The 23,696-nt window shown below is 42.4% G+C and overlaps 1 long non-coding RNA gene across 1 annotated transcript; it reads right to left on the reverse strand.

The window, feature by feature from the left end:
• Positions 1–1,133: 1,133 nt before the first annotated feature.
• Positions 1,134–13,258, reverse strand: LOC125947026 (uncharacterized). The gene is made up of 4 exons (XR_007468079.1): positions 12,629–13,258; positions 11,869–11,962; positions 6,998–7,262; positions 1,134–1,334 (listed from the first exon to the last, which is right to left on the reverse strand). It is a non-coding gene; the product is annotated as an uncharacterized LOC125947026 (long non-coding RNA).
• Positions 13,259–23,696: the final 10,438 nt, after the last annotated feature.

Genomic DNA, 23,696 nt, shown 5'->3' on the forward strand with positions numbered 1-23,696 from the left:
TTTGTCAAGTATGAAATATTCGACAGAACAAGCAGCCGCCCCCAGCCAGAATCCATCGTCCGGGAAGTCCGGGACATTTCTTAAAGAAAGCTTCGCTTTCAAAGTGCTCTGATAGCTCCGTTTGGAGCATAATGCCTTTGAAATGAGAAACAGCGTGGCAGGACCGATACGGACAGAAAGTTGACAACACAGCGCCTTTGTTGTCTACATACTGTCCCTCCTCGTCTTTCCCTGCTGTTTTTCATTTCAGAAGCATGCAATTTTATCTAGCGCAACGTCGCTCACTACTTGAGCATAGTTCTTTAAATGGCCACACTGTAAAAAAAATTGCTTTGGTTTTACGGCAAATCTGCTGGTAATTTGTGACCGAACACTTTCCGTAAGTAAAGAACGGTCATTTCCGTAGAACGGACAACCGTAAAAATAGAGAGCGTATTACAAAATACGAGTGCTTATGTATTCAGAAAACGGAAGACTCTGTATGCTGAATCGTATGGTTCGACCGTTAATGTACAGGTGCTTTCCGTATTCAGAAAACGGAAGGCGCTGTATATTGAATCTGTAGTATACGGTCCAACCGTTAAAATACAGGTATTTTCGTATCCAGGAAACGAAAGGCTCCGTAGGCTGAATTTGTACTATACGGTCCAACCGTTAAAATACAGGTGTTTCTGTATCCAGAAAACAAAAGACTCTGTATGCTGAATCTCTACTATACGGTCCAACCGTTAACATACAGGTGTTTCCGTACTCAGAAATAAAAAGGCTCCGTATGCTAAATCTGTACTATACGGTCCAATCGTTAAAATAGAGGTGTTTCATGCATTATGTTTTACAGAGCATATTGATTATTTAGAGAATGTACTATTGGGGACAGATGTGCCCAAAATGTGCGAATGACGACCGAAATTTAATGGTGCACTTTCTGCTGGGATCAGCCACGCTAACATTTGCATTCGGAAAGTGGTCTGCAACGCAGATGATAGCGGCTGATAGTGCAGAGATGCAATTTGGTCGACACTCGCACATCCTGGGCACTTTTGTCCCCGATAGTACATATCCTTTAATGCAAATGTCATGAATGCAGCTCATTGCAGAAGCCGCAGGTCGCTATGGAGAAAACTGTCTGGCCAACACATTGAAATAGCTCAAAAGATCAAACACTTTGCTTTTTGTGATATGAATGAATTGCACGACATATATACAAATAAGTGCAAAATTTTATTCGTCAAGTACTTTAGATCACAGAAGCAATTTTATTTTCTTCGACCACTCGTCTTGTACTTTTCCTGGTGAAAGCTGTTCCCACATGCCTTGCAAGGATAAACTTGCTGCTGTTAGGAGAAACAAATAATATTGGTGAATTTCCATCCTAAAGGAAGTGGCAACAAAAGACAATCACAGAACACAACAAAGCGGTAACTGAAGTATTAAAAAACCATGAACGTGGTTCAACATTGTCAAAACAAGGGATATTGCTGTAGCCAACATTTCGACAGATACGTGTCCTCAGGGCAGCAGCTGTTTTCCTTGGCAGTGGTTTTTGATGTGCATAGCTCACTCGCCCCTACCCTCATCTGGTGCATATAGTAGGTCAAGAGAAACCAAAGTGTTAAAATAAAGGTAGGAAGGGTGTGTTTCGCAGTGATTGTGATGGAGTGTGTAGGGGCACTGCTGTAAGTTGTTACAATGAGTAGGGATGACCTAAACAGAAAACGATCTGTAGACCTAGTAGACATATTCTTCCCAGAAATCAACATAGGAATTAAAATAAACTGTTTGGACATTTGGCAAAAAAAAGCAATGAAGAGTTAGGCAAAATAAACTTGGTAACATGATGTGTCTGTTTAAGATCAGTGGAAATGGCAAATTAAGGTACGTTATCAATAAACATTTCATCAAGATCCGATAAAGAAAAAAAGATATTGGTCAAATAATAAATAAGTAAGGACACCAAATTAAACTGGGTATGACCATAAATAGTAAAGAACAGCCTGTGAAAAAAAATGGGACGGGAAATGATAAAAGGTGCAAGATAGGGAAAAGTTTAGCACTGTTTACTGTATGTTCATGCCACTACTGACGACTTGAAATTTCAGTCTTCCTGCTGAAGCTGTATTACTTGGATAAGGAAATGGATCACTTTGCAGACAAGTCTACGTTCAGATTCTGTTCAAATCTTCAATGTAATTTTATGGAAGAAAATGGTATGGACAGTCCTACTGGATGGGCATTCATTCAGCAGTACCATCCACAGGTATTAGCTTAAAATTTATTGGTCTCACTGGACCTTAGCTCTTGGGAAATCATTAGCTGTTTTTTTTATCACAGATGCCTTCAAGTTATATCGGTTGGCAGGAGTGCTAGCACACAACATTATACTTGTTGCCGCAGTCAAAAGTGATATTTGGTAACAATGAGTAAAAGAAGCAAACAGCATTCTACAATACTGATTCAAGTCAACCGAAAAAGCTGCTAAAATGAATGTACCCTGGCCCCCAATACACAATAATTGCACATCACATTGATGGTCATCGTGTCGATCATGCTATTAGAACACTAGGCATCAAGTGAGGAGAATAAGGAGATCAAAAAAATTAAATTATGGGGTTTTACGTGCCAAAACCACGATCTGATTATGAGGCACGCCATAGTGGGGGATTCCGGAAATTTGGACCACCTGGGATTCTTTAACGTGCACCTAAATCTAAGTAGACGGGTGTTTTCGCATTTCGCCCCCATCGAAAATAAGGGGATCAGAGGGCACATCCTTTTTTTTCGAACATTAAATGTACTTCGCCTTAATGTTGCCTTCCAACTCCGAAAGGAGCAGTTTGCGAGATGGTGACCGACACATAAGAAAACTCATGACATTCTGTGCAGCAGAACATCACGCGCAAATACACTTTTTCCTGCAAAATGACATACTGTAGTGAAACCTTGTGCACATGTGCCAACCTTAGAATTTGAAAAACACCACAGTGGAAGACACAAAGTGTTAACTTTGCTGGAAAATACTAAAATTATATGATTATTCATTCAAGATTCGCCGACTTTGCTCTCTACAGGTGCTGTAAACAGGCACCCTGCTTTTGCAGTTGTAGTAACAATGATCTGTAGAGCAGATGAGGAGAAATGGTTATAAAGTTTACGCAGGAGTATACGCCGCAAATGACAATCCACTTCACATTTTAATCTGGTGGAGGATGCGTACTCCAAAATAGAAGAAACTAGTGTACCCTAAAGATTTCTGTGGCCGATGCCTGTGCACTAGCAGGTACACATAACATGGCAGTTGCAATTATATTCCCCAAGCTATAGTTACTGCAAGCTACTGCCAGTGTACTGGTCCACAGCTGTAATACATTTAGGGCAATTTAAAACTCTCTAATGAATTTATCTCATATGACAGAATTGGAATGCAATATCTTGCAAATAAGTGATGCTGTATGTGCCGTCCCATACAATGAAACACCTTTGAAAAACCTGAATAGCCACCTGGGCCGTGACGAGAGGTGACGTGTATTCTGTGTAAACTAGTACAGCTGCATAGTGTAAAGCTCTGGAGAGTGCATTTAGTAACAGCTGTGAAGCTTTTTTCTTTTTTTTAAACTGCACACAGTAAAAACCTCCTTACAGTTTTGAAAAACTCATTTTATTAAAAAAATTTTCTGCGCACAAACAAACAAGGACGAAGAACCATTTGCTTAGAACCCAGAGATCTGCTCAATCCAATCAACAGGACACATCAACAGCGCATATAACAACACGTGTGATAAAAATGCCACGGATCAGCGCGACCCCGTCAACATAAAAACAGCAATGCACATAAAACGAGCACTTAAGATGAAACTATGTTAAGGATAAGATGACAGGAGCGAATTCTCTTTATCTAGCAATGAAACAGAAGGATGACTGATGCATTTTTACTTTAGTTTTGCAATCCAGTGCACTTCCACAATTTCCCTCGCGGTTTGATTTCGTTGCCTGAACAATGTGCCAGTGCTTCTAAGACAAGGTGAGCACGCATGTTCTTGACAATGCATGGCGAAATGCTTACTAGGGCCACCTTTCAGACTGGACAAGTGTTCCCTTAGTCTTGTGTTAATGCATCTTGCAGTCTGCCCTACGTACACATGACCACATGTCATACAAACCTGATACTCAACATTCTTCGCACAATCAAGAAATTGGTTCTTATGCGGATGTTTAATACTACATTCTTTCTTTGCATCACCCTTACTTTCTAACTTACTTTTTACTCTAGAACACACATTACCTCTTTTGTTTTTAGCCGAAAACACCACTTTTACTTCATAACTCCCAGCCACCTTTTTAAGTCTGTGTGAAAGGCCATGCACATATGGAATCACTGAAACCTTGAAAGCTAATTCTTTCTGCCTTAAATTTTTTGTGCATAGTTCCTTATCCTGTTCAAGTTTTTTCATTAGTCTAGCGCATGACACCAGCATCACAGCGAGCAGGTACCCGGCCTCTCTCAACTGATCAACTTGCTCAAGAAAGGCAATGTTTACAGTGCGGTAACACGACTTCAACAATGCTGAGTGGCAACATGAAATGACTGTGCCATTCTTTACAAGCCTGGAATTGCTTGAGGCATAGTTCATGTAGCTTGTTAACAAGAAACTGTAGCTTCTTATCTACCAGTACTTGCAAAGTAAAATTTAAGCCCTTGCCTAGAGTCAAAGGCTTCTACTACTATTGAAGGCTTGACTTTTACTTCGGAAGTACCGGTAGATAACAAGCTACAGTTCCTTTATGTCAAGTTAGAAATTCTACCAGAACATGTGTGTTGGTCATTCACGCCCCGAGCTGGAAAACCGCTAATGAACTATGCCTAAAACCATTGCAGGCTTGTGAAGAATGGCATAGTCATTTCATGTTGCCGGTCAGCATTGTTGAAGTCGTGTTCCGCACAGTAAACATTGCCTTTCTTGAGCAAGTTGATCGGTTGAGAGAGGCCGGGTAGGTGCCTGCTCGCTGTGATGCTGGCGCCATGTGCTAGACTTAAGAAAAACTTAAACAGGATAAAGAACTATGCACAAAATAACAAAGCCAGAAAGAATTAGCTTCCAAGGTTTCAGTGATTCCGTATGTGCATGGCCTTTCACACAGACTTAAAAAGGTGGCTGGGAGTTACGAAGTAAAAGTGGTGCTTTCGGCTAAAAACAAGAGGTAGTGTGTGTTCTAGGATAAAAAGTAAGTTCGAAAGTAAGGGTGATGCAAAGAAAGAATGCAGTATTAAAAATCTGCGTGAGAACCAATTTCTTCATTGCGCGAAGAAAGTTGTGTATCAGGTTCCTACGACATGAGGTCATGTGTACGTAGTGCAGACTGCAAGATGCGTTAACACGAGACTAAGGGAACACTTGTCCAGTCTGAAAGCTGGCCCTAGTAAGCATTTGGCTATGCTTTGTCAAGAACATGCGTGCTCACCTTGACTTAGAAGCACCTCCATATTGTTTAGGCATCGAAATCAAATCGCGAGAAATTGTGGAAGCGCACTGGATTGCAAAACTAAAGGAAAAATGCATCAGTCATCCTTCTGTTTCACTGCTATATTCGCTCCTGTCTTTTCATCTTAAGTGCTTGTTTAATGCGCATTGCTGTTTTTATGTTGACTGGGTCGCGCTTATCCGTGGCATTTTTATCAAAAGTGTTGTTATATACGCTATTGATGTGTTGTGTTGACTGGATAGCACAGATCTGGGTTCTTAAGTAAATGGTTCTTCGAAAATAAAACCAGTTGTTAGAACGGGATCGTGCTTGTGTTGCTCCTTTTCTTCGTCCTTGTTTGTTTATGCACAAAACATTTTTTAATGAATCTGTTCCACTTAGGCAGACTCACAGTTTTGCTTCCTTTTTTAAAGGTAATGACACGTATGGCTATCACATACATGTACAGTATGACCTTCATTCCCAAACAAAGTGAACAGCACTACCCTATGGGTCAGGTGCCTTGTTTCACACATTCTCCCAAACATTATTAGCGCGGGACGCTGATGTTGGCAGGGAAACTGATTTATGGAGCAATATAAAGTATTAAGTACTCAGCTCTTAATGTTTTCTCTGCTGTTTAAGCATCGATGGGTCTTATAGTAAGAAACTACGGAATACAACATGCATAATTCACGATGCAACCCCTTTGGAAGTATTTAGTAGTCTGAATTATTTGGATTGCATATTTAGATTAGAAGGATTTCATTCCACTGCAAGAATGGCATCATCCCAATAATTCTTGCATTTGGTGCTATATTTACTTTTATTTCAGTTGGAATGTAGATGCATCGACAGCGATATCGCTTGACATGTCTTCGATCGACTGTTTCTCCAACTTAAGCAAACTCATATTCTGAAATGACCTTGTAGATGATACCAAGAACTTGCTCAGCAGGAGTATGTCTAACATTCACGAGATCTGAGGCTCTTGAACGCATATGTAAGAAAGCCTGGGGTGCATGCTGCTCTCTCATTTAATCAGCAAGTTTCTGGAAATCATCTATAAGTTTTCTTGTGATGAATGTAAATTTGCTTGGACGGGAGAAACATGGAACTTGAACAGGTGAATTATGCAGCATAAGAATGATCTCAGCAAGAAGCAGGCATCAAGAAGCATTGTCGCTCAACACGCATAAACCATCAATTAAAAGAATTATTGGGATGATTTAAAATTCTGGTAGTGTAATGAAATTTGTTTTCTAATCTATATTTAAACTCCTTGATTATTCAGCCTACTACCACTACCTTTGCCAGAAACATTCATAGTCATTATCCTACCTATGCCAAATTATTCCGACCAATATTCAAGCCTTCATAAGCTGTTTTTTTTTTCACTGCCAATTCTCTGAGGGAGAAGAGGTGTCCTATTTCTCTCCACCTATTTCTCGTTTACTGTTCACTCTCAAACTGCATTAAGCTTCAGCAGGTTCTATGCTTAAAGCTGTGATTCCCTTTCCCTCTGCCATCTTTGACCCACCTGGTTAGCTAAGTAGGTAGAAAAACTGCAGAAGAAAGGTTGTGGCGCTGAGTTGGACTTGTGCCCCAAGGAACCTTTGCACGGTGGCTCGAGGAGCAACTGCTTGTGGCATGGAGTGGCTCAAGCTGTGATGAGTTCACTTTGTAAAATCCTGCTGGTCACTGCTGGCCCGTCTTTGCCGGAACAGGAATGAACGTTGGCAGTCTACAGTCTCGGTTTCTTCCTTGAGCGCCATGGCCATGTACAGAAACCTTGTCTCGACAGGCTGCATAAAAAAGGATAATTTGCTGAGCTAAGTCTTTTTTCCTAAAACAACCCATTCAAAGTTGTATTTGTAACTTTGCGACACTTTCCGGGTGATGCCAGCGGTACTTCATTGCACAATGCCACAATCATGACTGAGCTGTGGCCATTCTGAATACAGCTTGCAACACGTGACAAGACCATATATACAAATGCAACCAAAATATTAAACATTTGTTGTAGCTTCTGTATATGGCACTATTCGAATGAGACAATTGTAGCACTCTTCTCAGCTCAGTAAAGTTATTTCTAGTTATTTTACTTTTCATGAGGAAATTGCCATGAGCTTCTCTTGAAAAGTAAGTAAACATTCTTGCTTCAGTTTATTCTTCAAATTCTTGCATCACGAATGGATATCAGGAACCCATTTACACCACAGGCAGAGCTCCATATGTTTAAAAACATTATAAATCAAAGTACATCACAATTTTCATAATCGTGTCATGCTAGTATTATTGGTGGCTATGGCTGCTTCAAGCAATTATTTTTCATTAAGGCGGAAACAGTTATCATCTCAAATTGTTTGCAGCAAGGGTGTACAATCCACAAAATCAATCAAAAAGGTCACGTTGTGTTCACTATTCAAACATTTAGGATAGGTCACATACAACAGCTAATAAAGAATGCAAACTTGAAAATCTCAACTGAAGAAGAAACCAGTTTTTGAATATGGAGCAAAATGCCACCAGCTCATGTGGAGCTGGTGGCATTTCTTGTGGCGTTCTGGTGGCATTCTTCGCTTGGAGTACTATGTACTCCAAGCGAAGAATGTTGTTACAGCAATGCTTGAACACTATATGAATGTAATAATCAACAACCTTAAGCAGAATCTTAACACCACTAAACAAATTGTGCTTCGAAGATTCCTGATCCGAAATTCTCAACAAATTGTTCTGGTGTTGTACGTGTTAAGCTTGTTGTGCGTTCTGAAATGCAAGCTCACAACATCTACAATTTCTCTAAAGGCAATATCAGCTTTGTCAGGATAGGTATGACGTGCAGATAAAGTGGATAATGCATGACATCATGAACACTCAGATGTGTTTACCATTGGGCTCACTCTTGCAGCCATGAAATTATGAGATGCAGACACATTTTACGTTGAAACTGGTTTTGTGGAGTACTGCATGCTTCCCAGGCTTCTCCAGTTGTGAGAGCCGTCTCCCCTACACAAATGAGTGATGAGGAATAAAAAAAGAATTTCAACATGCAACAATATGTTGGTCATTTGCTAGTATGCAGCAGGCTTTTTGACTCCTAGCTTGCCTCACACAAATCTACCATGCACAGTATTTGCTTTGCCCAAGCATCAGCCACATTACGATGCAATGTGTACAGAGCCCTTGCCCTTAGTTTTTCTGCTTTGGAAACAGTTACCGTGTGTTCAGCTGGCATCGAGAAAGGGGACATAAAATACTATGTGCACCACTGATCTCTACTATGTTTTGCTGGATGCCGCTTCGCTGCCCAGAGCCAGGGGTAGATGAAGCCAGCGGAAATGCAGTGTCGTGCAGCGGCTTGTCCCAAAAGTAGGGCATACGCTGCACTTACTAGTGTGTGCCGTTGCACAATATTGCTGCCATAAAAATTTTTCATCGTGGTTTTCCACATCTAGGCGATGTCTCCACATGTCTGGTGAGAGCTGTTACGATGTTCTGAACCCGTACGTGATAAGTTTTTCTTACAGAAAGCATTTTCTGATTGACAAGTGTTTTCAGCACGTGCCACTCATGTTAGCGATGCTGTCAGTGCTGTGATGGAAAATTCTGGACGTCTTCTCGAAATACTTCTCTGGATTGCTTCGGTAGCTTGCGGCACAAAGGGCAAGCATTATAGCAGAAATGCCGCACTCCTGTGCAGGTGAAATGCCACAGCAAAGTCGTGAAGTACCAACTTCTGGGACAAGGTTGGCTTCAGTCGAAGGCGCTCAATGCGCTATCCAGCCCCCCATAGTAGAGCTCAGTGGTGTGCAACCTTTTATGCTAGCTTTGCTATCTAGTCGGAACATTGGAAACAGCTCCCACCTTATTTTTCTCAACCTGTGACATGCAAACCGAAAGTCGCATCACTGTATTGATTCTATGGCTTTAGTTTTCTAAGCGAACTGCCTGCATATTCTAGCATGTTGTTAAAAAACACAGTTGGCACATTTTTACTGTTACAAGACAGGTTAGTTGGCTGACAGAAATGTGAAACATGTTACCAGCGCTCTGATAGGATGCAAAAAGGAGAATTGAAATTTACTTGGCACAGGGGCTACAGCAGGCACGTATGGTTACTGTATGCTCTATTGTTGTTTCAAGTAAAAGTTAAGTTTTTATGCTGTATTTCTACTTATTCTGAACCATCAAACTGCACAATCAATGTTCCAAGTTTATACATTCTTGGCGTTTGATTGCCCATGTGATTTATTTCCTATGAACACAGGCAGTAATCCCTCTATAATAAGCAAAATGAGTTAGAAAAAGAAAAGCCGTGATAATAGTCCACAATTGCCGAGGGCAGAAGTAATGGCTGATAGCACTTAATTGAAGCTACATAAATATTCAGTTTTCTCACAGCTTGTTCAGCAAGTAATAAAGAGGTATGCTGTGCACCTTTGCATGACCAATGCAATCTGGTGAGAGACTGTGCACTGAGTCTCCTTGGTTGTGTTCGGCAATTTGACTTTGGTATTTTGCTATACATAATTCCTTGGGTATTCGTAGCTTACTTTGCGATAAAATGGAACTTGGAGCAGTGGTCATCTATACATAAATATTTGCACATAAATAATGCAACCACAATGACAGCATGATGAGGGGGGGCAATATGAGACTCTCAGAAAACGAAAAAAAAATATTACGATTATAATGTGACGTGATGCCACAAGAAAACAAAGCAATGCATAGAAGCAGATGGCGCTTCCATGCCACCAAGATTATTTACTAAATAGGCAGCGCTTCAGAAGTGCCCGCGACACAATTGAACAAGGCAAAGCTGCGTTTGCTCCACACGCGGTAGCGATCACAGCATTGTTGCCAAGTGGTTTAGATCGCCGCAGTTTAAGTTTCCAGAAAATGTGCAGAAGAACAATCTGCTTTATAGTCTTAAAGAATATAACATGAAGTACATTACAAGGCCAGAAACATTCCTAGAAAAGTTGCCTTATATTTGCTTAAATCGGCAAGCAGCATCGCTTGTTTTACATAGAATAAATTTTCATGATACCGCAGTGTGCAGGGTTTTATAGACAAAGTGAAAAACATTCAGCCCATATACCACACTATGACGGTATGCAATAATTGTAATCTCATAATCTAAAAGGTGTAGTTGATTTTACAAAAGTTGACATTCTTCAATCTGAGCCCTGTAAATTTTAACACGCAGGGGCACCCCTTGGCTAAGCAATAGGGATGTAATGTGTATGCATACAAGCATTACCCCATGCATTTGTACCACATTGCCCAAAAGAAATCAATTTTCCCGTCCAAGTCTGCCTCATGCAAGACTGGAATTAAAGCATAAGTTTATACAGTCATCCAAACAATAACACCTCATTTTCACATATGAAATTCATATAAATAGATCTCTCTTGATGCCAGCCTCCTGGAATGCTGAACCTTGCTGCATGCTTTAGAGAAATTATAGTAGTAGCACTTTACTCAAAAGTTATTTAGGGCTGCAGGGCTGCAGTGTTGCGGAACACACCTACAAATGCCGCATTTCATGTGTAACAACTTGGCTGATTTGCTTGAACAACCTACCAAGAGCAAATTAATATTTCTTCCTGTTTAGCATTTTTGCCTGCTAGACCACAATCGAATGTCATCAGTATATTAACTTGGAGAAACAAATCTGGCTTATACGGGGCATCCCAACACACAAAGGTTTGAAAATATGCAAATGCTACGTATCTGGACACAACCAAGGTAAAGTTTGCCATCACCTGGAGATACTCACTTTTTTTGCATTCTGCCTAATTGCATAATTAAGTGTAAATTATTTAATCAACTTCTCACATATTATAATTACATGAAATATGTGCTACATGAAAGTTTTTCTGAGCGTGAAAGAAAGCCACGAATACACGCAAAGAGCCTCGAGCGGCCATTCATGCGGCAATTTTATGTGTATTCGCGAGCTTCTTTCCCGCTCGGAAGAACACTTATATGTAGCACTTTTTGCACAACAGGATGCTGTATCAGGAGTTGTTCATGGTGTTCTACAATTTCCTCATTTACACTTTTCATCTGATTAGAGTAATTGAGAGGTTGATTAATTAAGACTAATGATCTAATTAGGCAGAATGCAAAGAATATTCTCAGTATCTCCAAGCAATGGCAAACATAATAACTTGGTTTTGTCCAGCTACGTGGCATCTTTATTTTAAAAAATATTTATGCATCATAGTTGGGACACTCTGTATATTAACAGCTTCACATATTGCCACAGCTGTGTGTTGTAACATTCAAAGGGTGCTTGTCCACCAGCACTCCAATGTCACTAACAGTGATCACCTACACAGCTAAGTGAATTGCCATGATGCAGGTTGGTAGTAAAATGCTGAGAGAAACAAATCCACTTACTTTGAAGGCAACAATATTGCGGTAACTTGAGAGACATGGTCTCATGGCAGGCAGCAGATCTCTTCTCAGCTCCAGCAGGACACCAGCAACTAGTCTTTCAGTAAAAGAAAATATTGAATCAGTAATGTTATGTTACCCTGTTCTTGCTAAGCATCAGCACAATCATCTGATTTTCATGCATATCTACTTTCTGCTGAAGCAGTTGAACTGAAGGATTTATAAAATACAGTCTATATTGATTGCATTTGCTTCTCTGGCATGTACAATTTTTTTTGCAACTGATACATTTACAGCTAGCTACACGACACGAACGCTTGGATTGCCCAGACATCATTAGAAGCAAAACGTCTTGCTGCACCACAAGCAGTTGCACCAAGGAAAGACACAGCAGAGCTAACACTTTTTTTTTGGTAACTACAATGTAAATGCATGCAAACAAGGAGGCGACTATCGCACGTATAGTGACAGTACAAGCGTCAATAGGAATTATGTGCGCAACTGAATGCACTCTTATTCTAAGTTTTTAACGCGCATGAGCAATAGGTTATACGCGCCACACAAAAAATTTCGATCGCGCTACCATGGAGATCGATGTGAAATTATGTGATCCTTTTTCCCATTCACGCGCCATTTTTGCCCTATGACGCTGTTTACTGGCCTTTTGAAAAACAAATAGTTCTGTTCGCCACGCCAGCTTACCACACATCATCTAAACAGCTACACTATGCAAACCGAACAAATAGAATTACAACGGGCTTACCTCATACGTACGCGTACGCGCAGCGTGCGTACACTGTTGAACATCCGTTGAGGGCAGGCTATCCCGTATCCAAGCGCATACGTGCACCCGTACACAGGACTTCGATGCCGCAGCGTGCAGAGTTTTGTAGACGAAGGGACACATTCCGTTCAAACATCCCCGCGCTCTGACGGCACTTGACGAGCACAGAAGCGTACACCACACCGCGACAAATTCGGAACTTTGCCAGTCCTAACATGCCGAGAGTCGTACAGCCGAGAGTCAAGCAGCCTAACCATCCATCGCGTCTGTTCTTCGCTCACGATGCGTCAATCTCTGTTCCATAGGGCCTTGATCCACTCTTGAGTACAAATCAAGACATATTTACGGTAAACTAACAAACTGTACAACATAAAAAGATAAACCGGCTGGCTACACAATGCAGCTTCGTCAACCGCTCGTCTTGTTACATCCTCCGAGATCGGAAGCGCCGCGCGTGGTTCCACCTGGTGCTGGGAGCGCGGAGAACAAAACAAAATCGGTTTCGTTTTCCCATTTATGCAGTAGTTGTTGGAAGAGTAAAATGATTGCTTGACAAATAATTGAACTCTGGAAGAGGAGATCGCTTTCTCTGCCACAGGGCATTGTATACATTGTATACATTGCCAAAGAGATATCTCTTTGTATACATTGTATACAAAGAGATAGAGAAAGCAAGGAGAGGAAAGGCAGATAAGTCAACCAGACGAGAGTCCGGTGAGCGTTGCAATGCCGTGCTAGAGTGTAATGCGATGCGTCAATAAGCTCTAGTATAGTGTTAATTTGGACTGGCTGGTGCATGTAATGAACGGGCAAATAGTGAGTTGTGCCATTACTTTTACCCACGGATAAAGCTCATGTAATAAATGGTGTTACATGTCGGGTTAAAAAAGAAATAAAGGTTGAATCATTATGCCAACTCGGGACAGGGCGTTTTTTTTCTTTTTCTTTCTTTCTTTCCTTTTGACAGTACACACAGTGCTATATCCCTCATCTTCGATCACCTTCCCGTAGTTTGCACACGTATTGGTGCGTGTTCGATGCCGCAGCGTGCAAAGTTTTGTAGCCGAGTGAAACACATTCCGCGCAAGTATACCCGCGCTATGACGGCACATGACGAGCACACAAACATACACCACACAGCGACAAATTCGGAACTTTGCCCATTCAAACATGCCGAGAGTCAAGCAGCCTAACCATCCATCGTTTCTGTTCTTCACTCACAATGCGTCCATCTGTTACTGTACAGCAGAATTCCGTACAAGAAAGTGTGCGCTCGCCGGTCTTGTTTCAAGATGAAACGCTAAATGATACATGATGATATACATTAATGACATAGCATTAAATATTAATTCAACAGTTCGTCTTTTTGCCGATGATTGTGTGATTTACAGAGAGATATATGGTTAGCCCTAACGACATTATAACACTGCAATCTGACCTTAATAAACTAACGGAATGGTGCTGCAAATGGCAGATGCAAATTAACACAGAAAAGACCAATCACCTGAACTTCACTTCCGTTCCAAAGTCTCAAACTAATACTTATATTTTAAACAATAGCATAGTAAACTCGGTTACATCGGCTAAATACCTCGGTGTCTACATAAATTCTAGCTTAACATGGACTGACCATATAAAATATATCACAACTAAAGCGCAAAAGAAACTTGGCTTTCTGAAGCGACGCTTGCATCTGGCCGACAGGGACACCAGGCTTCAAGCGTACACTTTCTTCGTGCGTCCCTCCCTGGAATATGCATCAGTCATTTGGCATCCCTACCAGATCGCCCTTACCAATCTACTCGAAGCCGTCCAGAATAAAGCAACGCGATTCATCATGTCATCCTACTCCCGATTTCAAAGCGTTTCATCTTTGAAGCAAACACTCAACATGCCGCCACTCGCAATGCGCAGAAAATTCGCCAGATTATGCTTTTTTCACACACTGTATCACAGCAACACATCATTTGCCCGGTCACACATTTTACCGTCACCTCATACTTCACATCGCATCGATCATGCCTACAAAGTTAACCCTATCTTTGCCCGGACGGAAAAGTCCAACAATTCGCCGTTAACCTTATCAATAAAAGAATGGAATCAGTTACCCTCCAGAATTGCCACGATAACACACAGTCTTCCTTATTTTATTCAGCATTACTAACGTATTTACAATCCTAGCACTTTTAGTAACATTTTTCTCTCCCAGAGCACTTATTCGCTTTCGCTATTTTGTTCTTGCTTCGTTGAGTGTGAATTTTGTAAGAATATTTACCTTGTTAATATGTTTCACGACTTGCTGTACCCCAAAGTGCTGTATTTACCACCTGCGATGCTCCTTCATTTGTGAAAATTGTGTTCTGCTTTATGTCCCCCCCCCCCTATGTAATGCCCCTGTGGGCCCTTAGGGTATCTAAATAAATAAATAAGAATAAATGCTTGCGATTACATCTTACCGCAAAAATTTACAACGCTGTCAACAATTGAACAGTGCAGAATATGCGTAATGGGGGTGTGTCAATGAATGGCAGTTGACAGAGATGAGATATTTTGCAAATACTATGGGGCGATTGAAACCAAATACGGTACAGTTCAGTAAAACCCTTCCACTCCTGAGTTAATTCTTTCTCTCCGTCTAAAATTTCATCTATAGCCGCAGTACTTGGATTTATAGGCCGCCAGTTCTCTTCGCGGCCATTTCTTGTTAAATGTAAAGCCAATCGTGGTCATTATACTGCGTTTCGGTACTGATTTAGAGTGCGCACAATTTAGAGTGCGCACAACGTTCAGGCGCTGGTGCCAATGCACCAGCACCTGAACGGCGCAGGTTTGTTTACGTTGTCATGTATGGCCACCGCTCTTTGTTCACTAAAACTTATATATATATATATATATATATATATATATATATAGTGCTGACACCAAATAAACGTCAGTACAAACACAGGTGCCATTTGCATTGCAATAAAATATTCTTAGAGGAAACTTTGTGAGTACAAGCGTATAGTTTTCCTTGCAAAAATACGGATTATCGCATAACAAAAATACGGAATTCTGTCTGTTTCGTACAGAACAGTGTAGTCACCGTATTATTACGGAAAAATGACCGTAAAGCTTAAAACGGGGAGCACTTTCCGTATTTTAACGGAAATTTTGCTGTATTTCTGAAAAAGAGATATTTTCCGTATTCTTACTGCACTTTTCCCGTATTTATTACGGAAAATGTCCGTAAAACTTAAAACGTGGAGCACTTTCCGTACTTTAACGGAAATTTTGCTGTATTTCTGAAAATGAGATATTTTCCGTATTCTTACTGCAATTTTTCCGTATAATGACGGAAATCCTCCGTATATTGACGGAAATTTTTTACAGTGCAGCAATGCGCACAGAGTATCTATACAACAGAACAGAGGGTGATCACCTTTAAGATCTACGGAATTTCAAAAAATCGCCTGTGGCCGATGGTATAATTATTGTCCTTCAGCTGGATCATTCGAAGAGGCGGACATAGCTAGCATTAGAAATAAAAAAGCGTGTTCAACAAATTAGTGAAAATTCACTAAGTTCTTAATTAATTATTTTACGGCCTATATTGCAAGCTACGAATTGTGAGCCGTGATACTGCAATACGTGTCCACTTGAAGTAAATTTCCCGGATGGCACCAGTTTCGAGATATTATTTCCCAAAGTGTGGAATGAAATACAGTTACTTTTGTGCTTCAATGCATAAAAGAGCATTTTGTTAAAAAGCAAGGGGAACTACAGTGCCTTCCTACAGCACGTTTGATTGCGCATATCTGCAAAGTGGCGTCATTGTAGGAATTAATTCTAAGTGAATACGCCTTGCAAGCTCACCGGCTACAATTCAATAATTGTAATTTGTGCCATGCAGTAATTAATTCAAAATATAATGGGTGAATATTTGTTAACTAGTTGAATATGTGTTTTCGATTTCAGCATTATTCGGGCAGCGGTGGTGGCGGCTTGTGCTGTACGCCGGCGCTGAAAAACACTGTTTTCAATTTTGCAGTTGCTGACTGACGTCCCTACCAAGAAAACCGCATCAAGCGTAAACTGCAATTTTCCGCTGAGCTGACGCCGCCGGTTGCACTGCGTGAGCTTGCATCCTTTACTGGTCATTACGTGAGCATACGCCCCTTCCTGGCCGCCTATGAAGTCCAGCGCATCATCGGATTTCTTCATTCGACGGGCAGCGGTGGTGGCGTCTTGTGCTGTACGCGGGCACTGAAAAACGTTTCAATTTTGCAGTTCCTGACTGACGTCCCTACCAAGAAAACCGCATCAAGCGTAATCTGCAATTTTCCGCTCAGCTGACCCCGTCTGTTGCACTGCGTGATCTTGCATCCTTTACTGGTCATCAAGTGAACATACGCCCCTTCCTGGCCGCCTATAAAGTCCTGCGCAGCATCGGATTTCTTCATTCATCGGTCAGCGGTGAGGGCGGCTTGTGCTGTACGCGGGCGCTGAAAAAAACTGTTTTCAATTTTGCAGGTTAGTGGGGTTTTTTTTTGTCAATTGCTGTTTGATTGCATTCACTCGCCCGCCGCTGCCACCACTGCTCGTACACTGTATAACTCCGAGTGCCTGAAATGTCGCTTGATAATTTTTATATTTGCTCTGCATGCTATGAAGATATTGAAAACAAAGACTTTTTGACCTGTGCGGATTGCTGCCTGAAGTATCACATGTGAAAGTGTGCTGGAATCGATGGACGGACTAAAGATGCTGAAGCGAGAAAAGCCCTTCAATGTTTGACATGCCGTTCATCAGGATCTCGTAATAATAACAGCGGCAGTAAAATGTATTCGGCTGTCTTAAACAGGCAGCTTGCGGAGATTAGTAAGACTGGCAAACCTCACAGTGAAAGTTGACTGTCTAACTTCATTGAAAGAAACTGTGTCGACCGTCAGTCCAACCCATGTTTGACACTTATGATCAACTACTAGAGGCATCCAATAAGCACGGTGAAGAAATCGAGCTTCTAAGCAAGAGAGTTAACGACATCGAGACGAACTATGACAGTCAAGAAACCCGAAAACTGCGCCAGGAACTGATTGACATAAGCCAGTACAGCATCCGGCAAAATATAGAAATTCACGGGCTGCCTGTGACAGACGCAGAAAAGTTGCTGGCCAAAGGTAAGTCTTGCAAAGAAGCTTGGTTTACCCCCAATTGAAACTAGTGACGTTGATGGGTTGCATCGCCTTCTTTCTGGACCAGGCAAAGTGCCTGTGGTCATGATCCGTTTTGCGAATCAAGCTACAAAAACTAAATGGTTTTCAAAGCGAAGGGAATGCGACGATGACGTCAGATTATTTGATAACCTGACCACTTTCAACAATAAGTTACTGTGGCTCGCTAAAACAAAGGCTAAAGAAATTAACTACGACTTCGTCTGGTCTAAAGAAGGAAAGATTCATGCTCGAAAGCAACCAGGAGGACGAGCCATTAGAATCGCTTGCGAGGAGGACATTGACAAGATTCTTTAAGAACATGTAGCTGCAGGGCTGCTCAGTAAACTTATTTTACGATGGCATCTTATCCAATTTAGCGGCAATTTAGCGTGTTTAGCGAATTGTAAGCACTATTTTTTAACATATCAGAAAATGATTCGGAAGTGAGATTGTTTCACTCAACCTAATCTTTTGAGGATTATCTTCAAGCAAGGTAATATTGAAATCAGCCAACATAATGATGCGCCATTTATTAAGGTTTGCATGCTTCAAAAATCAAATTGTAGAGCGACCGTAATGGTTTTGTATTGTCGCCCTCAAGGCAATTTAGATAACTTCTTTCGGTGGATTGATTCATTTTTGAAGCATGCAAACCGTAATCAATGGCGCATCATTATGTTGGGTGATTTCAATATTACCTTGCTTCATTTTGAAACATTTTGAAGACATTGAAACAGTCTGCCTTGTTAATTGTAGAGCGACCGTAATGGTTGTGTATTGTCGCCCTCAAGGCCATTTAGATAACTTCTTTTGGTGGATTCATTCATTTTTGAAGCATGCAAACCTTAATAAATGGCGCATCATTATGTTGGGTGATTTCAATATTACCTTGCTTGAAGATAATCCTCAAAAGATTAGGTTGAGTGAAACAATCTCACTTCCGAATCATTTTCTGTTATGTTAAAAAATAGTGCTTACAATTCGCTAAACACGCTATCCATTTACCATTTAAACTGTCAGATTTTGGGAAATAAATCAGAAGGTGGTGGCGTGTCTTTATACGTTCACCATCAGTTGTCCTTTGATATCTTATCCAATTATTGTCTTGTTCATGATGCCTTTGAAACAGTGGCTTGTTAATTGTAGAGCGACCGTTATGGTTGTGTATTGTCGCCCTCAAGGCCATTTAGATAACTTCTTTCGGTGGATTGATTCATTTTTGAAGCATGCAAACCTTAATAAATGGCGCATCATTATGTTGGGTGATTTCAATATTACCTTGCTTGAAGATAATCCTCAAAATATTAGGTTGAGTGAAACAATCTCACTACAGAATAATTTTCTCTTATGTTAGAAAATAGTTCTTACAATTCGCTAAACATGCTATCCTTTTAGCATTTAAACTGTCAGAGCTTGGGAAATAAATCAGAAGTAGAAGCCGAGTTACAGAAACTGTCCTTTACTTTTGGTTTTATTGCTTTTACAGAAACTTGGTTTTGTTCAAATTCAGATGTCATACAGTTTGCAGATGACAAGCCATCTCAGTGTTTCGAGACGAAAAACGAGGTGGTGGCGTATCTTTATACGTTTGCAACCAGTTGTCCTTTCATATCTTATCCAATTATTGTCTTGTTCAATATGACTTTGAAACAGTCTGCCATGTTAATTGTAGAGCAACCGTAATGGTGGTGTATTGTCGCCCTCAAGGCAATATAGATAACTTCTTTCGGTGGATTGATTCGTTTTGGAAGCATGCAAACCTAATAAATGGCGCATCATTATGTTGGGTGACTTCAATATTACCTTGCTTGAAGATAATCCTCAAAATATTAGGTTGAGTGAAACAATGCTGTCAAATGGTTGCGAGAATGTTATTGATTTGCCCACACGTATATCACAACATTCCGAAACAATAATAAATCTGTGTTCTACTAATTACCCTCCGGATTGCAATATGTCAGGTGTATTTTCATCTGGAATCGCTGATCATTTGCCTTTGTTTTCGCTCTTCCCGAAAAAAAGCGAAAATGCATGGTCCCACACGCCCGCGGTGGGTTTTCGAAAATAACAGTATCGCCCGCTTTTGTAATTTGATGTCTACTATCAATTGGGCTGACGTACACAATGAAGCAGACCCATGTCGTGCATACGATATATTTATGAAAAAAGTATTCGAATGCTATGACATTCTAATTGCATTTCTCACGCAAACTATAAAAATGCACAGCAAGGCTAGATAAGAATGAATGACAGAAGCATTTTTGAAAAGAATTAAACAAAAGAATAAAATGTTTTCTCGCTTTTTGGAAACAAGGAATCCAGATGAGTTAACGGAGTTTAGGAAGTTTCGGAACAAATTAATCTCAGTTGTATGGAAGTCAAAGTCTTAATTCTGTATCAATAAATTTTCTACCTTGCACAACCCTATACTACTTTGGCAAGGTATCAATTCAGTGATAGGGAGCAAGAAAAAGACCTTTCCTTGGAATTAAGGACCAATGGAGTAACCGATTCTGGGGTCTTATTTGCTAATAAACTTAATGATGACTTTATAGCAGCAGGTACGTACCTTGCATCCGTTAACACTAATTTAACCAGGACTATAGACTCATACCTACCCTCCTGTAGTGCCGATTCTATGTTTTTGTCACCTACATCAACAGATGAAGTCAGTAGGATCATTATTGCCTTTAGGCACACGTACTCACCTGGAGCGGATGAAATTGTTGTCTACCTTATGAAATGTGTTTTTAATATTGTCGCTGGGCCACTTGCACATATATGCAATAGAACGCTTCTCACTGGAGTATTCCCAGACAAACTAGAAGTGGCGCGTGTCACCGTTTTGTTCAAAGGAGGCAGCAAACACGCCCCGAGTAATTATCATCCAATTTCGGTACTGCAAATTATCTCAAAAGTAGCTGAGCGCATACTTTTAATCGACTAAACAATTTCATACAAGCTAGAAATTTAATTTGTAAGCAACAGTACGGTTTTCAGTCCGGTAAATCAACTGAAACAGCATTGTTAGCTATCAAAAATACCACGATTAACAATTTCGAAAATAGAATTTTCTCTGTTTTAATTTTTCTGAATTTTTGTAAAGCCTTCGACTCTTCGAAGCATTCACTACTCCTTAAGAAATTAGACACTTACGGTATTCGCGAAGTTGCAAATCACTTTTGTAGAGTTATATAACCGAATGGCCGTAGTATACACAGATGCGCGGTGTAAAATATAATTTTGGTACGGTTGTGATGAAGAAGACGTGCAACATGTTCTGCAGATGATGCACACCACCAGCAGTAGCAGCATCGTGATCGCTCCGCAAAAGACGACGCCGAAGTTACCGCTAAGAGCGCTGCCCGACGTAACTGTTTAGCCGCCCGTTCTGTGCCAGTCTATCCGAAGGACCTACATCTACGCCTGCATCAATGAACCTCATTTCGATTGGTGGAGGTGCTGGGTACGACCTGCCAAGCTTCCATCCTGGAACTCCGCACCCGTACGCTTCGTCCCGCTATGCCCGAAGACGCAACCACGCCCCCACCGTCCACGGCCCTGCCATCCACGGCCCTGCCATCCACGGCCCCGCCATCTACGGCCCTGCCATCCACGCCCCGCCGTTCACGGCCCCTCCGCCCGTCATCTGCTCCGGGGTGCCTTACCTGAAGGATCCGGTGGTCTTCAGCGGCACCGACGACAGTGATGTGGAGGACTGGCTATCGACTTATGATAGGGTAAGCGTCCCCAACCGATGGGATGACACCGCTAAACTTAACAATGTCATCTTCTAACTTTCAAATGTGGCTCATCTGTGGCTTAAAAACCACGAGAAAGATTTTACCACCTGGTCTGCATTCAAGGCCGCCCTCATAGATGTGTTCGGACGCCCCGCCGTGCGCCAGTTACGCGCTGAACAGCGTTTGCGCCAGCGCGCCCAGCAGCCGGGCGAGTCGTTCACAAGCTACATTGAGGACGTTCTTGACCTCTCGAAGCGCGTCAATGCCTCGATGCCCGAGTCTGACAGAATCAAGCACATCTTGAAAGGCATTGACGATGACGTCTTTCAGATGCTTCTTGCAAAAAAAACGACCAGCGTAGCGGAACTCATCAAACTGTGTCAGAGCTACGATGAACTCCGGAAACAGCGGGCCTTGACTCGTCGCCTGGTTACTAACGACGACAGCCTCGCAGGCCTGGCCGTCCACTCGGACCAGTCAACGCTGCTGCCACAGCTCCAGGCGTTCATACGCGAGGAAGTTGCTCGGCAGCTCTCACTGGTGCAGTTTGCTCAGCAACAGCCCCAGCCCCGTCCTGCTCCTTACCTGTCACCCGCTATTCGGCAGGCGATCGAAGCAGAAATGGCCGACGCTGTGCCAGTGTCCCCTCAGTCGCATCCGGTAGCTGCTCCTCTCACGTACGCCGACGTCGTCGCACGGCCTCGAACGCACCCTGCTTTCACACCGCGTCAACCAGTGCACGCGCCGACCCCACCCCGCGCCCCTGGCGCTGGCCCCATGGCCACAAACCCTTGGCGTACTCCTGACGGCAAACCAATTTGCTTTGCCTGTGGCCGCCCCGGACATATCGCTCGCTACTGTCGCCGCCGCATGCCGTTGGCCGTCTCATATGGCTATGAACCAACGACTCGCTATGCCGACCAGCCTCCGCTCCGCTACACTCCTGGATCACCTCCAAGAGCTCCTGATCGTCAAGCGTCCTTCGACCGACGATCTCCGTCACCACGTCGGCGCTCTCTCTCCCCAATGCGTCGTCGTCCCATGCCTTCAGAAGAGGAAAACTAAACGCCGCAGTTCATGAGGCAAGAACTGCGTCGCCGTCACAGCGTCCAAGTCCTCACAATTCTCCGTCGAATGTACTTGCTGTTTCTGTTGAGGGAGTGTCAACTCTTGCCCTTGTGGACACTGCTGCCGCCGTTTCTGTAATAAATGAAAGACTCTGTCGCTCCATCCGGAAAGTTACGACGCCAGTTGCGGGTGTAGCCCTCCGTACCGCAACAGCGCAGCATGTTCAGCCGTTAGCAGCTTGTACGGCCCGAGTTGTAATGAGGACATGATGTACATTATTGAGTTCATTGTGCTGCCATCCTGCTCTCACGACGTCATTCTTGGATGGGATTTTCTCTCGCGACACAAAGCCATCATCGACTGCGAGCGGGCCGAAGTCGAACTTTCTCCTTTGTACGACCTCCATTCCGACGATTCTCCCGAACATCCCCGTAAATTAGTCGTCGCTGAGGAGACCGACATTCCTCCGCACGCCGCTGTTGTTTTACCTGTGTCTTGTGGAAGCATCTCTGACGCCACTGTTTTGTTCGCCCCTTCTGAGACCTTCATCGCAAAAAATACTGTACTGCTTCCCTTCGCGACCCTCGATTTTTCGGCTGGTTTCAGCCATATTTTCGTATGCAACCTTTTGTCCGCTCCGCTCACATTGCTCCGTGGCCAGTGTCTCGGCCATGTCCAAGCCATTCAGTCCCTGTACATCGTCGACGTGCCCGATGCTACTTCTCGCGACGACCTTACTGACATCTGCACTCTTTCTGCTTCCGACAAGTCCTGCACCGACATCTTTAGCCCATCCATCGCTGACGGCCTTACACCAGAGCAGCGTTCGGAGCTTATCGCCGTCCTGTACCATTTTCGTTCTTCTTTCGATGCTATTCAGCCTTCCCTTGGACGCACGTCAACTGTCACGCACCACATCGACACGGGCTCCCATTCACCACTGCGGCAACGCCCATACCGTGTGTCTCCTACGGAGCGCCGTGTCATTAGTGAGCATGTCGACGACATGCTTCGCCGCAACATCGTTCAGCCCTCTCACAG

This window comes from Dermacentor silvarum, chromosome 7 (assembly GCF_013339745.2).
Source record: "Dermacentor silvarum isolate Dsil-2018 chromosome 7, BIME_Dsil_1.4, whole genome shotgun sequence".
Lineage (NCBI taxonomy): Eukaryota > Metazoa > Arthropoda > Arachnida > Ixodida > Ixodidae > Dermacentor > Dermacentor silvarum.